The sequence below is a fragment of the Furipterus horrens genome, unplaced genomic scaffold (genome assembly GCF_987537825.1).
Source record: "Furipterus horrens unplaced genomic scaffold, mFurHor1.1.pri manual_scaffold_6, whole genome shotgun sequence".
NCBI classification, from domain to species: Eukaryota; Metazoa; Chordata; class Mammalia; order Chiroptera; family Furipteridae; genus Furipterus; species Furipterus horrens.
Genome location: NW_028327176.1, coordinates 166,821,338 through 166,833,760, shown reverse-complemented (window position 1 = coordinate 166,833,760; position 12,423 = coordinate 166,821,338). Strand labels below are relative to the sequence as shown.

The 12,423-nt window shown below is 35.5% G+C and overlaps 1 protein-coding gene across 1 annotated transcript in view; it reads left to right on the top strand.

Annotated features, from left to right (window-relative positions):
* Nucleotides 1–12,423, top strand: part of EPB41L2 (erythrocyte membrane protein band 4.1 like 2) — a 212,835-nt gene that overhangs the window by 103,867 nt on the left and 96,545 nt on the right. The gene's annotated exons all lie outside the window — the stretch shown is intronic.

Here is a 12,423-nt window from a genome sequence, read left to right as displayed (position 1 = left end):
GCAGTCTGTCCTCATTTGTGACGTGGCACAACAAATAAATTTTTGTGTTCATCTGAATTAGTTGGTCACAATTTTGCATTAAAAAAACTAGAAAATGTAGAAGGTCATCATCTCCATTACTAACATAGTTCCTGACCCTTAAGGGTAAGCAGGGCTGATGTTCTGCCAATCTGCACTGGGCATGTATATTGTTTGGTGTCTGTTCTGAATGGGCATTAAATAGTTTGAATATTACCTCTGGCTATAAGGTATTTCACTTGAGGAGAAATGATAGCCCTAGGTTGTTATTTAAGAGTCATGAAATTTCAGCATTTGAACCCCAAGTGTTTTTATCTTGAGACATAATGATTTAATATCTAGCTTGTTGATTCATTTTAATTTAAAAAACACTCATGATTTTCAAAGCACATAATTCATTAGCACTGATGCTGATTGATGCCAATGTAATTTTTAATAGTATCTAGCACCTTATAATTTTGTTAATCAAAAGAGCTTGTTGCTTTTCATAGATAAGTCACTTTATTTATATGACATATACTGATAGTTGATGTTTACTAAAGAGCTGTGTGAAGAGTGAATGGATTATCTCATATAATATTTATAAAAATCTATATGAGGTAGGGATTATGGATGTTGCCAGTGTTAAAATGGGGAAGGTAAGATTAAAGGTACTTTATATATTACTTACAGAGGCTGAGCAATTTGCCCAAAGTTTCATAGCTAGCTAGTTCCAGCCCCAGTTCGACTCTGGAGGTCATGAACCTGACCACTGAACTACTACGATAACTGATTCATTGTCCTTGCCTTTATCTTTGTATTAGTTGTCTAGAACTTTTTACTCATTTAGTGATAATTGTTCTGATATTTCAGTTTCAAGAAAAGGAGAGGCAATAGAGGAGTAATACTTAAAGCTCAGATAGAGAGAGCAGAAGGGGAGAGAGGATGATCCTGTGTGTCTCAGCAGTAGAAGTAGGGAACAGTAAGGAAAACCATAGAATGGTGTTCTGAACTCAGTTACATTGCATGACCACATGTCCCTTGTTTTTTCCTACCTCTCCTAGAAGTCAGAGAGTATAGATGTTGAGAACCAACCTGATAACTTGTTATGTGACCTTTGGTCATTTATTCAACCTTTCTGGGCCAAACTGAGGCCCAGAAACTGACTAGGATTATAAGATTAGTTAAATAATCTAGAAGACCCCTGCCATCTCTGAAGTTCTTTATAATCACTAAATCTCAAGATTGAAAATGTGCTTTATGGCTTAAATCTATTTTTGTTCTTTTTTTAAAAAATCATGATATATTTAAAAGTACAAAATATAAAAATAATAGAAGAGACATTTTCATATTCACCAGAAATAAAACATTAACAACATTGCTTACTATAGTTTCATTCCCATCTCTCCTACCTTGTTCTCCCTGTGTCTTTTTATAATGTGTAAACTAGGAAAGTTTCATGATGGGTGGTGAAAGATATGAATAGGTAGTGAGTTTGATCAAATGTATTATCTGCTTCTACTGAGAGGATCGTATGTTTTTGTAATTGTTAATGTTGTAATTTACATTATTGTTTTCCAATGCTAAGCCATCTTTGAATTTGTAGTATAAACACTACTTATTCATGATGATTTGGTATTCATTTTGTATTATATTTTTGTGCATATATTACCTTTAATTTTCTTTTATCAGATTATCTTCATCAGATTTTTTCTGGGTTATATGCTTGTCAAATTTGCTTTTCTCAATATTCTCATCTCATGGCACGTGTGAACTAATTACTAAAATTCTGTGGCACACTAAAAATATATATTTTTTGTCAATCTGACAAAAAAACGTATAATTTTGGCTCATTCACACTAGACAACTATTGCTATGTTGGCTGTTGTCACTTTTTTCTTTGACAATCTAGGGAAAAAACAGGTCAGTGCCCCCTGACTAAATAGTCAAGTTTAAAAAATTCTTGTAGCACAACAGTTGAAAATTGCTGGTCTACACTTTTTGTTCTTTGATGCTTCCTTTTTTTTTCTTTTTCTTTGCTTTTAAACATTGTATCCTTACGTGTTTGAGGGATCATGTTTTTAAATACCGTTTGGAATTCTTTCTTTTCACTGGTGAATTTAGGCCATTTATTTCATATGATTAGTAATATATGTGGTTATATAGTATCATCTAAGTTTGGGTTTTTTTGTTTTTTTTTCAACTTTCTTTTCTTTTATCTTTTTTACTTATTTATTTCTTAGGAATGACCCTTAGGTGTTTTACAGACATACTTGACTTAATAAAGTCTAATACTAATCATTCTCCGTCTTGTTTAGCACTCCTTTGTGGATGTCTGAGCTCATTTTGGAATGGTACAAAATAAAGTGATTTCTTATCTGCGCGACTAGGCCCTCTTTGATTCTACCACTCATGGGAAATGAAGTCATCGTGTTACTTGAAGTACAGTTGAGAAAGTATCCAAAGTTAAAAGCAGCATGTATTCCTTTAATTCACTACAATTTAAATTGGTTGGGAAAGCATAAGCATCTTTATTTTAATGACTGGAGTAATTTCATACAGATTATGTTTTCAGCTAATGTTTACTTAATATACCATTTGTGAATGAATTTCTGAGGACAGTAAATACATTTGAAATGTGTTGAATAAACCTTTTTTTTTTTTCTGTCAAGTACAGAACAAAGTGCAATTTGAGTAGACTATAGTGAAGGGACTGCACAACAGATTTTATGTACCAACAGTTCACTGGACTTTTAGGCAGTGACTTTATGTTTGACCACTGGGCATAATTCATCTGTAGCCTAATAGTTGTTATAATAATACAGATATTGTAAGTTGTATTCCCTGTTTTGATTCATTTCACTTTTAACTAATTCTTCCATTTAGGTTCTCTGATTGCTTGGTTAGTATCATTAGTATGGGTCTGATACTCATCAGACGTGCTGTTATTATAACTCTTTAGGAACAGAGCCCAAAGACAGCCTTCATGGGGGTTGGGCACTCTCCTGTTTCCCAGTTCCAGTGCTGGCCTTAGACAGACGGGGTGATGTGCTGACGCTGCTTATCTGTAGATCTGTAGCTTTGTACCGGAAATGGTTGTCTGAGGACTATTTGGGGAAGTATGTTATGGGAAACTGTAGCTATTAATGAACTTGCGACCACTCAAGTAAGATAAATACGTTGTGGAAATAAATACTTATACTTTATTTGGTTTGAGAGATGAAATGTTTTCCATCTGTTTACTGTCATTAAAGATTATCTCTATCATGGCTTTTCAATGTCTGTAGTTATTGTTAATTTTTTTTCTTTGTCTACATTTGTCTAATGTTCAGTTAGACCTTTAGATTATAGCATGCCTCCTGGAGAGGGTCTAATTATCTTCACTTGGGGCACGTACGACAGTAGAGGGAAGCATGGCCTGTGCAGGAAGCCTGAGGAATTGGATTGGCCTGATTTATAGGGAACTTTTAGAATAGCATGACCTTCTAGAAAGCCTCAAGTGCCAGGGTGAGAAGTTTAAAAGTGATTCATAGAGCAAAAGGAAGCTGGAAAGAAATGGACCAGAGATTGTCAAGTCATTGGTGTACAAGTACTAGCAGGGGTAAGAATGCTATTTATAGAGTTTAGAACATGGTAGATAGCTATGTGACTACAGTAATTTAAGGGGGGCTTTTTATTCACTGCATTGGTTAGGATGCATATGAGTGGTCTTTATAGATATGATTTTATTAGTGTGATTAGAACTTTGGGAAAGTTAGGCCATTTCCTGTTGTGTTACCTGTCAGTACCTTTCATCAACGAAAGGATCACTTTTAAACCACTTAATATAAATGTTACTGTATTTTAACAATTTTTGTTCTAAGTCAAGAAACATAATTATTGGAGATATTTTTGTCTGGTATTCTAACATCGTCTTTGCTTCTCAGATTACTCCCTTAACATAGGTAGGCAGATAGATAAATTGATCTCCATATATCCATCTGTATCCCTTCTTCCTTCCCCCACTCTCTACTTCTAATGGCTTTTTCTGTATTCTTTCTCCTGTGGGCTATCTGAACCTATTCTTTCTTGAACCTCAGAAATTAAATGAAGGGAACTGCCCAGGGAGCCGAGGCAGCATCATTTCAAAAACTAATTAATTCTCTTTGAAGTTTACATTCTTTGGGGGAAAGAGAACATATGTTAATATCAAGTGGATGAAATTGCTTCACACACAATATTTATGAGCATAAGTATGGGTTAATGGTGCATTTTTAGAGAATGATTATAGTAAAGTAAAAAGAAAATACAGAAATGGCTTGATTTTAATGTTATTTTTGGCTTACGTAACTGTAGGCTTGCTCTTAAACCATGCATTAATTTTGATGCAAGGCTTAGTTTGTGCATCTGTTCCAAATTTTTGAAAGAAGTATTTTTTCACTGCAGTTAGTGAAAATAAAATTACACTTTATACTGATTTATCATCTATTGGTAACAAATTGAGATCTCAACTTTTTCTTGAAAAAGTCTTGAAGCATTGTTATATTTTTAATGAAGAAACTTGATAGTTTTGGTTCTTTGAGATGTCTGTTTTTATCTCATTGAGATATTTAATGGTATGTGACCAGCTCCTTTGATACCAGACTTTAATTGTAAAGAATTTCAAAGAATCTTCTGGATTCTGCATCCTTGTTCCAGAGACTCAGCTATGGAACTCTTGTGATACTGCTGAAGGCATTTGCACACTTCGTGCATTAAAACAGTGGGACTCTTTCCTCTAAGGAAAAATACAGTAAGGTTTCGTTGAAGCCATAGATCTAAAGTCAGGACATCTGTGTTTCCTTTTCTTTTGACTCTTCGGTTATCTTGGGAAAGTCACTTCTTTTTTCTTCCGTTCTCAGATTGCAAAGTAAGAATGAAAATACTTGCTTCCTCTGTTTCTAGCATTGAGCTAGTTTTACTACGACTGATAAGTCTGTATATATTTTTAAAAGTCTGAAAATAAATGTAAAAGTTCCTGCAAGACTTTGGAAGCATGCATGTGTGTGCACACTGCGTTAGAGTTGCTCACATTTTCCCCTGGCATCTGAAAGTCATTCCCACATGTTGATATTGCCTGAGAACTGAGGGCATTGTTTTTGCCCACGCAGGAATGTCAGTACCATTTTTCTCAATGCTATGAATAAGGCTATCAGAAGGCACACTCGCCCGTCAGTGTTCTAATGATAATTTATCAGAAAGGAGAATGTGTCAGGGTCTTCTTGCCTTTCTTGTATAGAGTGCTGGCCTCAGAAATCCAGTTTAAATTATTGCTTTCGACTGGGCTTTGTTTATTTACTTGATTGTTGACGTCTGCTTTCACTCTCCAAGGTTGTTCTTTCAGACCTCTGGTACTGACCACCACTAGGTTTACTAGTTCAATAGTTTCCACTCTCTTTGTACTTGTGGGGGATCTAGAAGTTGTGGCACTCAAACCTCCCACAAAATAGTGTTAGATTTAAATATGGTTTAGGGACTGGAAATACTTTATTGGCATATGTTCTGTGCAGTTTAAAATCCCAGTGACCTAGGTCCAAATGGATGCCTCTAGCTTAAATTGTCCATCTATCCCTTTAACTTTAAAAAATCCTTTAAAAAGGATGTAAGGCCATCATTTTTGTCATTTAATTTTTATTTATGACGTGGAAAACAGCTATCAAGCCATGAGAGTAGTCGAACACTTCGGTCCAGCTTGAAGAACATTGGGGTTCACAGGAGTAGAGTGTGGCTTCATCAAGTCATTCTTCAGTTGGGCATTCAGGACCCTGTTAGTAATGACCTCAGGCCGTCTTTTGATCTGACAGTTACTACTACTGGATTTTCTGAGTCCTCCCCTGCTAGTCAAATTGGTGCTCTAATCAGGCACATCCTGAATTGTCTGTCTGTCCTTCAAGTTTCTGATTAGACCATCTCCACATTTTTAAATATTTCGCCATTTACATGGTTGCTTCCTATCTTTTAATATCCAGCTTAACTCCACCTTTCGGAATGTTTTTTTCTTCCTCTGAACTTGTTTACTCCATTAATTTGGCAATCAGTCATGCACTGCCTTGTGAAAGAGTCTTTTGTATTGAATAACTGCTACGCTCTTGTTTTGTTGTCTGATTTTTCCCATGCTCGTATTGTTTCTTCACCTGGATTGTTAGTTCCTTGTGAAAAAGAACTTTCTTCTCGATTGCCATAGGGCGTTAACTTTGCCTGTAGCGCTACTCCTGGAAGGTAACTGTTGATTGATGTCCCTCTACCTTCTTGTGCATGTATAAAATTTTTATCTTTTTTATTTAAGCTAAAGGATTGCATTTACTTATTAATGTTCCTAATTCTTCTCCACATCTTCCCCAATTAGAAAAGAAAGATTTGAGTGTATGTATGTATATATAATCCACCCCCACCCCCTTACTACTTCTGTTTACTACTGCTTTTTTTAAATACAGGGTGAGGTAAAAGAAGGTTTACAGTTATGAGTATGCGAAACAGTTTATCCTTGTATTATTATTTATTATTGTATTATTTTCCATATAAACAACTGTAAACCTACTTTTGCCCCACCTTGTACTTGGAACAGCAGGCTAATTTTTATACAAATGCTTCAGGGGCTCAAGTAAATGAAAATAATTTAATACATTTTTATAAAAGACTATGAAACTGCTAGGGATGAGAGTGATACAGAAGTGGGTAAGATATGGCCTTGGCCCCAAAGGAATACATATCCTGGAGGGGAATCCAGTCTCCCAGAAGCCTGAGAGTTCTTTCACTTAAATGAGAGCTCTCTGGCCCATTTACTTGCTCTGGGTGTAGGCTGGGCTTGGTGCGAAGAATGTAATAAATACCTCATTCCCTGCCTCTTTTTCTCTAATGTCTCTTCTCTTGATCAAACTAAGGAACGATGTGGTTTTATTTCTCAGCTCTCAAGAATTCGACCAAATGCTTTCTCTTCTCCATCCTCCCCACTTTTGGTTTCAAACCCGGTGCATTGCCTTTCTTTGTCTTTGTATCATTGGTATGTTGAAAGTATTAAACTTGACACTTGAAAGTACTTCTCACTATGAGTAACCATCCTGATGTAATTTTGAAAGCAATATCCATCTCCTTCTGGCCCTTCCCACACATGCTGCCAGGCAAGCTAACTGCTTGGTGATTACCACTTAATAACTTTTCACTCTTAATCTGAGGGTGGTAGTACAGTAGGTACCAAATCTTTGAATTATTTTTCTTTTGGGATGAAAATTATTTGAAGGTTGAGTAAGATTGGAAATGATGGGAGAAGGAAAGGTTAATTTCAGAGAGAAAGTTGTGTTTCAAAATATGTTAAGACATTTTCTCACTATATAATTAAAAATTTTAAAATCTTTGTCAGAGTTCATAAAAATGAAGAGATATCATCTTATTTCTCATTCAACAAAACCCATAAGAAATCTTTTGTTAAATTTGTTCTACTCAGAATCCCTTTGTTTCCATTACTACTTTATTTCTGGTCTCTTTTCTCTGCTGGTGTCCTCTTCTCCTGAGCAAATTACAGATGCTACTGACAGTTTTTATTTCTTACCTGTTAGGAAATGTTGCCAGATATCCTCCTCCTTGATCCCATCTTTCTGTTCCCCGCTTCTCCCTCAAGTCCTGTGGAGATGTGTGCAGGGCTTCATGGGAATGAGGGTTTGAGACTCTTGCCCCTACCTGTGAGTGTTATTTGCTTCACAAAAGCTGGAGCTGGGGCTATTCTGTGCTCATCCATCTCCACAGCAGGATGCATCCTCCGTGACCCTGAAACATGGACAGAATTTATCATTCCTATTTACAGCCCCGTAATACAATATGCTAGCATTTGGATCTGTAAGTGATTGAATGTAATACAACAAAGTAAAATATGATTGATAGAAAGCACTAGATTCCTCAGAAAAAAATTCCATCAAGGTGGCTAAATGACTAAAGTATTGATAAATGATGTGTCAGATTGCTGTATTTATTTTTGTATAATTACGTTCTGTGACAGAGGTAAATATTAAGTCTGTTAGAAAAGCTATTAAAAAAAAGTGATTAGGAATATTGCTTAATTTTTTAAAGTCATATTTTGGAGAGGCTTCTCAAGTTCAAAGGGGCACTGTACCAATTCCCTGAACTGCATCTCATAACTGTGTGCTTCATTTGCAGAATGTGCCCTTTTACCTCTTTTGTGGTGGAGTCTGATCTTGTGTATCATCTAGTTACTCACATAGAGAGAACTTTTAATCTGAGTCTTATCAGAATATTTTTTATATTCATTGATCTCTTTCCATAGTTTTCCCAACAACATTTAAAGATAATCAAATAGGAATGCTCTACCAAGCTATTTTTCTATAGCACAGAAAGCCTGTACGAATCAAATGTCAAAATTCATTCTGGGCAGATAGAATGTGCTAGCCTACAGAAAGAAGTTTTTTGCTTATGCTTTTTGAAATAAGTTTTATTGGAAATGGTAAATTTTTAAAAAGATCCTTTAAAAAATTGGTGTTGCTTTCTGGCTAGATATTTAATACCAGCCTCTTTATTTATCTAACAGTTTTAGTCACTTCTCTGTCTTTTGAAGAGAGTATACTTTTTCATAGATTTTTAAGGAGATTACACTTTTTAACAGATTTATGCCAAGTCTTACTATTCAAAGTGAATAATAGAAAAGTGTACAAAAAGAAGCTGGAGTTCCCATTTCTTAAGAATTATTTTAATGACGTGGTTGTTGAACTCCCTTAGTGATAATACGTGATTTTTAAGAAAAATAAGACGTTAAGGAGGTCATATTTGCATAGTATTGTACAAATGTGGTCTCAAAATATTATTCATTTAAATATATCATGTGTGTGTGGAAATAATTTTGTCCCTAAAAATAGTAATTTGGTTCCTACCTTTGCGAGAAGATAAAAAGTATGGAATATTATTTTTCCTCTTTAAGTTGTTTATAATTTTTTCTTTCAAAGATCAACTTTATGAAACAAGAATATAAACGCACTTGATAAGTACTGTTTGTATTTTAGATAAATAATGCAAGAGTTCAGAAGCGCCACATTACTCTAGTTAGTAAACATCTTCATTGAGGGAAAAAGAACTCCTGGGCTCAGAAGAGTGGTGTATTTAGGGTAACTCAGCAACACCTAACCTATTACATTTTTCATTTGAAAGTGGTTAAATAGTAATATCTAAGCAGAAATTTGGAGTTAGAAGAAAAGGTTTTAATGTCTACTTCCTTATATGTCAAGGATAACATGCTAAAATGTACTGTAAACTTTTGTTAGGAGAAAGCCACTTTTTTTGCTTGGCCAATGTCACCATATTTGACCCCAGCTTTTCTTGGCTTGGATTTAACTAGGAATCCTTTTATGTTGAGAAGCCAGTATGTTGTTGCGGTTCAGATGAATCAAGCTCTAACTTCTCAACATTAGAGAGAAGTGGGCTTCCATCCATAGGCAAGGTTGCAAAGAAAACATAAAATATAAACACATAAAGTAAATCTATCCCTTTCAGCCTGCTTTCCAAATTTTGTTCATGCTGATTACATTCTTATTTCCCTGTGTCAGGAGAAAAAAATTAATCTGTGCATTCACACACATGCTACATCATTTTAGAATAGCTTCCTTAGGGAACAGAGCTAAATATGTTTATTTAACCTACTGTTTTTGATGGGAAGTCTACTTTCCCATAAAAATGTGGGCAATGAGCATGATTTATAACTAGCAGAAAGTGAAATGGACCAGTACAATGCAGCACACATCAAAGTTGCCATAAAGCCTTTTGGATATCTTGTTATATAAAGACTTTTAATTGGTTGCAGTAGCTTCAGTATCATCTGTTTTGGCATTGTTCACTTTTTTTTTTCTTTTTTAAGTCTTCATTTTCTTCATTGTTTCCTGTAGGTGTCTAGATAACCCACTTTATTTTGCATGTCTGTTTAATTGGGCAGAGTGAAGGTGAGTCATTGAAGATGAAAGGATAGAAGTGCTTTTTGTGGGGACAAATAATAGGTATAATTCCGTTTTTATCCACTTGGTTTGGGTTGTTATCTATTATATAAAGTGTGCAGCTTTGCTCATGAAACATGTCTGGCCCAAGCATTGGTGATACTCTTAAGGGATAGTTAGTTTCCTCAGACCTGTGGTCAGAGCCCACAGGAGGGGAAGGCTGCATTCCTGTGTGTGGGGCTGGATTCCAGTCTCATTTCTCAACAGTAAGGATCTGTTTTGGATGTGGTGATTTGGGGATGTGTCAACTATTAATATTTCTGCTAAGTGTTTTAATTTGTAGAGTGTGTCTTCTGTGTATTACATCATTTGGCCTCAGTAATTGATGAAGTACTGCATTGGTACCATAGTTCTCAAATTTAAAATGCATTTCATTTGAGGTTTTTAATGCTTTGAAATCTGGATGTGTATCACAATATATGTCAAAAGAAACTTGATAATGACAGTGTTTTAATTTTGCAGAGGAAGCTCACAATACTGATGGAGGCCAGTGGCATACCTGAGGTGGGGGCTGGGCTTTAATAAGATAGGACTTGGAGGAATTTCACAGTGCTAGGTCTGGTCCTCAGCTTTAGAGCATACATTAACTCTTTATTCACTGTGCCCAAGTAAGTCAGGGGAAAACTGACCGTTGCTGGCCTGACCTATGAACATAGACATAGTAGAATACCAGGCAATTAGTTTACGGTAGTCCTTTCTCTATACAGTAGTCACTCGCTATATCACGGTTCACTCATCACGGCCTCACTGTACTGCGGGATTTTTAAAAATAATATATTTATTTATCGTGGATTTTTCAGTATATCGCCGGATTTTGCAGTACTATATATATATGTTGTTAAAACTACGTAGGTTTAAGTAGAATATGTTTTAACATAAGTAGTGTTTATAAAAGTGTGGAAAAGGTTAATAAGGGAGTGGGAAAGGTTAATAAGGGACTGGGAATGGTTTATAAGTGTGGGGGAAGGGTTTATAAAGCCTTAAAATATATATATAAATACTAAAATAAATGGCAAGATTCCTACTTAGCGGATTTTCACCTATCGCGGGGGGTGGGGGTGGGTCTAGAAAGTAATACCTGTGATAAGTGAGGGAATACTGTATAGCAAGAGATAACTGCCAGGAAGAATTGATTGGTCAGCTATATAACAAGGTTATCAGATGATCCAGGCGTTAAGCATGTCTTCGTGAACATGAAATTCAGAACAAGGAGTATTACATCAACATAGTAATTGGTGTCTTCAATGCACTGTAACTGTGGAAGGTGAGTACATCTGACAAGGCCAGGAAAAACTGCTTTCAGGCCAGGTACCCTTCTTCTAAAGTGATATTGATAAGTTTTCACTTTTTGTTATTCCCACCCCTTCCCCTTCAAGAAGCCTACTTGAGTCTGTAGATTTGGACACAAACACAACACACCCTTTTCCCTAAAATTTTGCACATTCATTCCTAGGTCACCTGCCATCAGATCATTTCATGTGTTGATTTTTACTTAGATTTCCCAGTAAACATTAAACCATTGGGTTGGCCAAAAAGTTTGTTTACTTTTTTCCATATGATGACTCCAGTAGTGCTTAGTTGTCTTAAACTTCATTCAAAACAACTTTGTTACACTGTATTGTGACAGCGGTAATATCAGCCATATCAAGCGTGTATTTTTAAAAAACCTTTCAAAATTGCTGAATTTTTGTGCAGCCATTTTAATATCGAAGATGGAAGAAAATATACATTTTTGGCATATTATGCTTTATTATTTCAAGAAGGGTAAAAATGCAACTGAAGTGCAAAAAAAGGTTTGTGCAGTGTGTGGAGAAAGTGCCGTGACTGATCAAATAAATGTGTCATAAGTGGTGTGCGAAATTTCTTGGTACTATTGACACTTTGGCCAAATAATTTTTTGCTGTGGGGCTGTCTTATGCATTGGAAGATGTTTAGCAGCACCCCTGGCCTCTACCCACTAGAAGCCAGTAGTGGGAGATAGTCCACCTACTCAAAATATCTAAGTCAGTAAAGTTATTGCTGAAAATGAAAAATGTGTATTTTATTTTATGGAAAAAACGTAATGGACTTTTTGGCTAAACCAACATTTCCAAGTTCTGTTGGAAACTTTATTAAACTTTAGTATTTATAGTTCTGTATATTATTGACTTAATAGGCATGGGATGGGAGTTGAAGCTGGAAAGAGGAATGACTCAGCTGAAACTCTTTGTGACGTACAAATATTATTTCTGTTGAAAAAGATTCTGAATTTCCAATGAACGTCACATGCCACTTTGCATTTTAGGGCAGAAATAATATAGGCAGGCTTGGAGTTGACCATCTGGATATGAGTACAGAGAGGACTGCAAAGGGAATTTCCAGTTTATCAGCAAATGATTTGTTGGGAAAAATCTGTTTTTCTATAGAAACAATGTGCAAATGA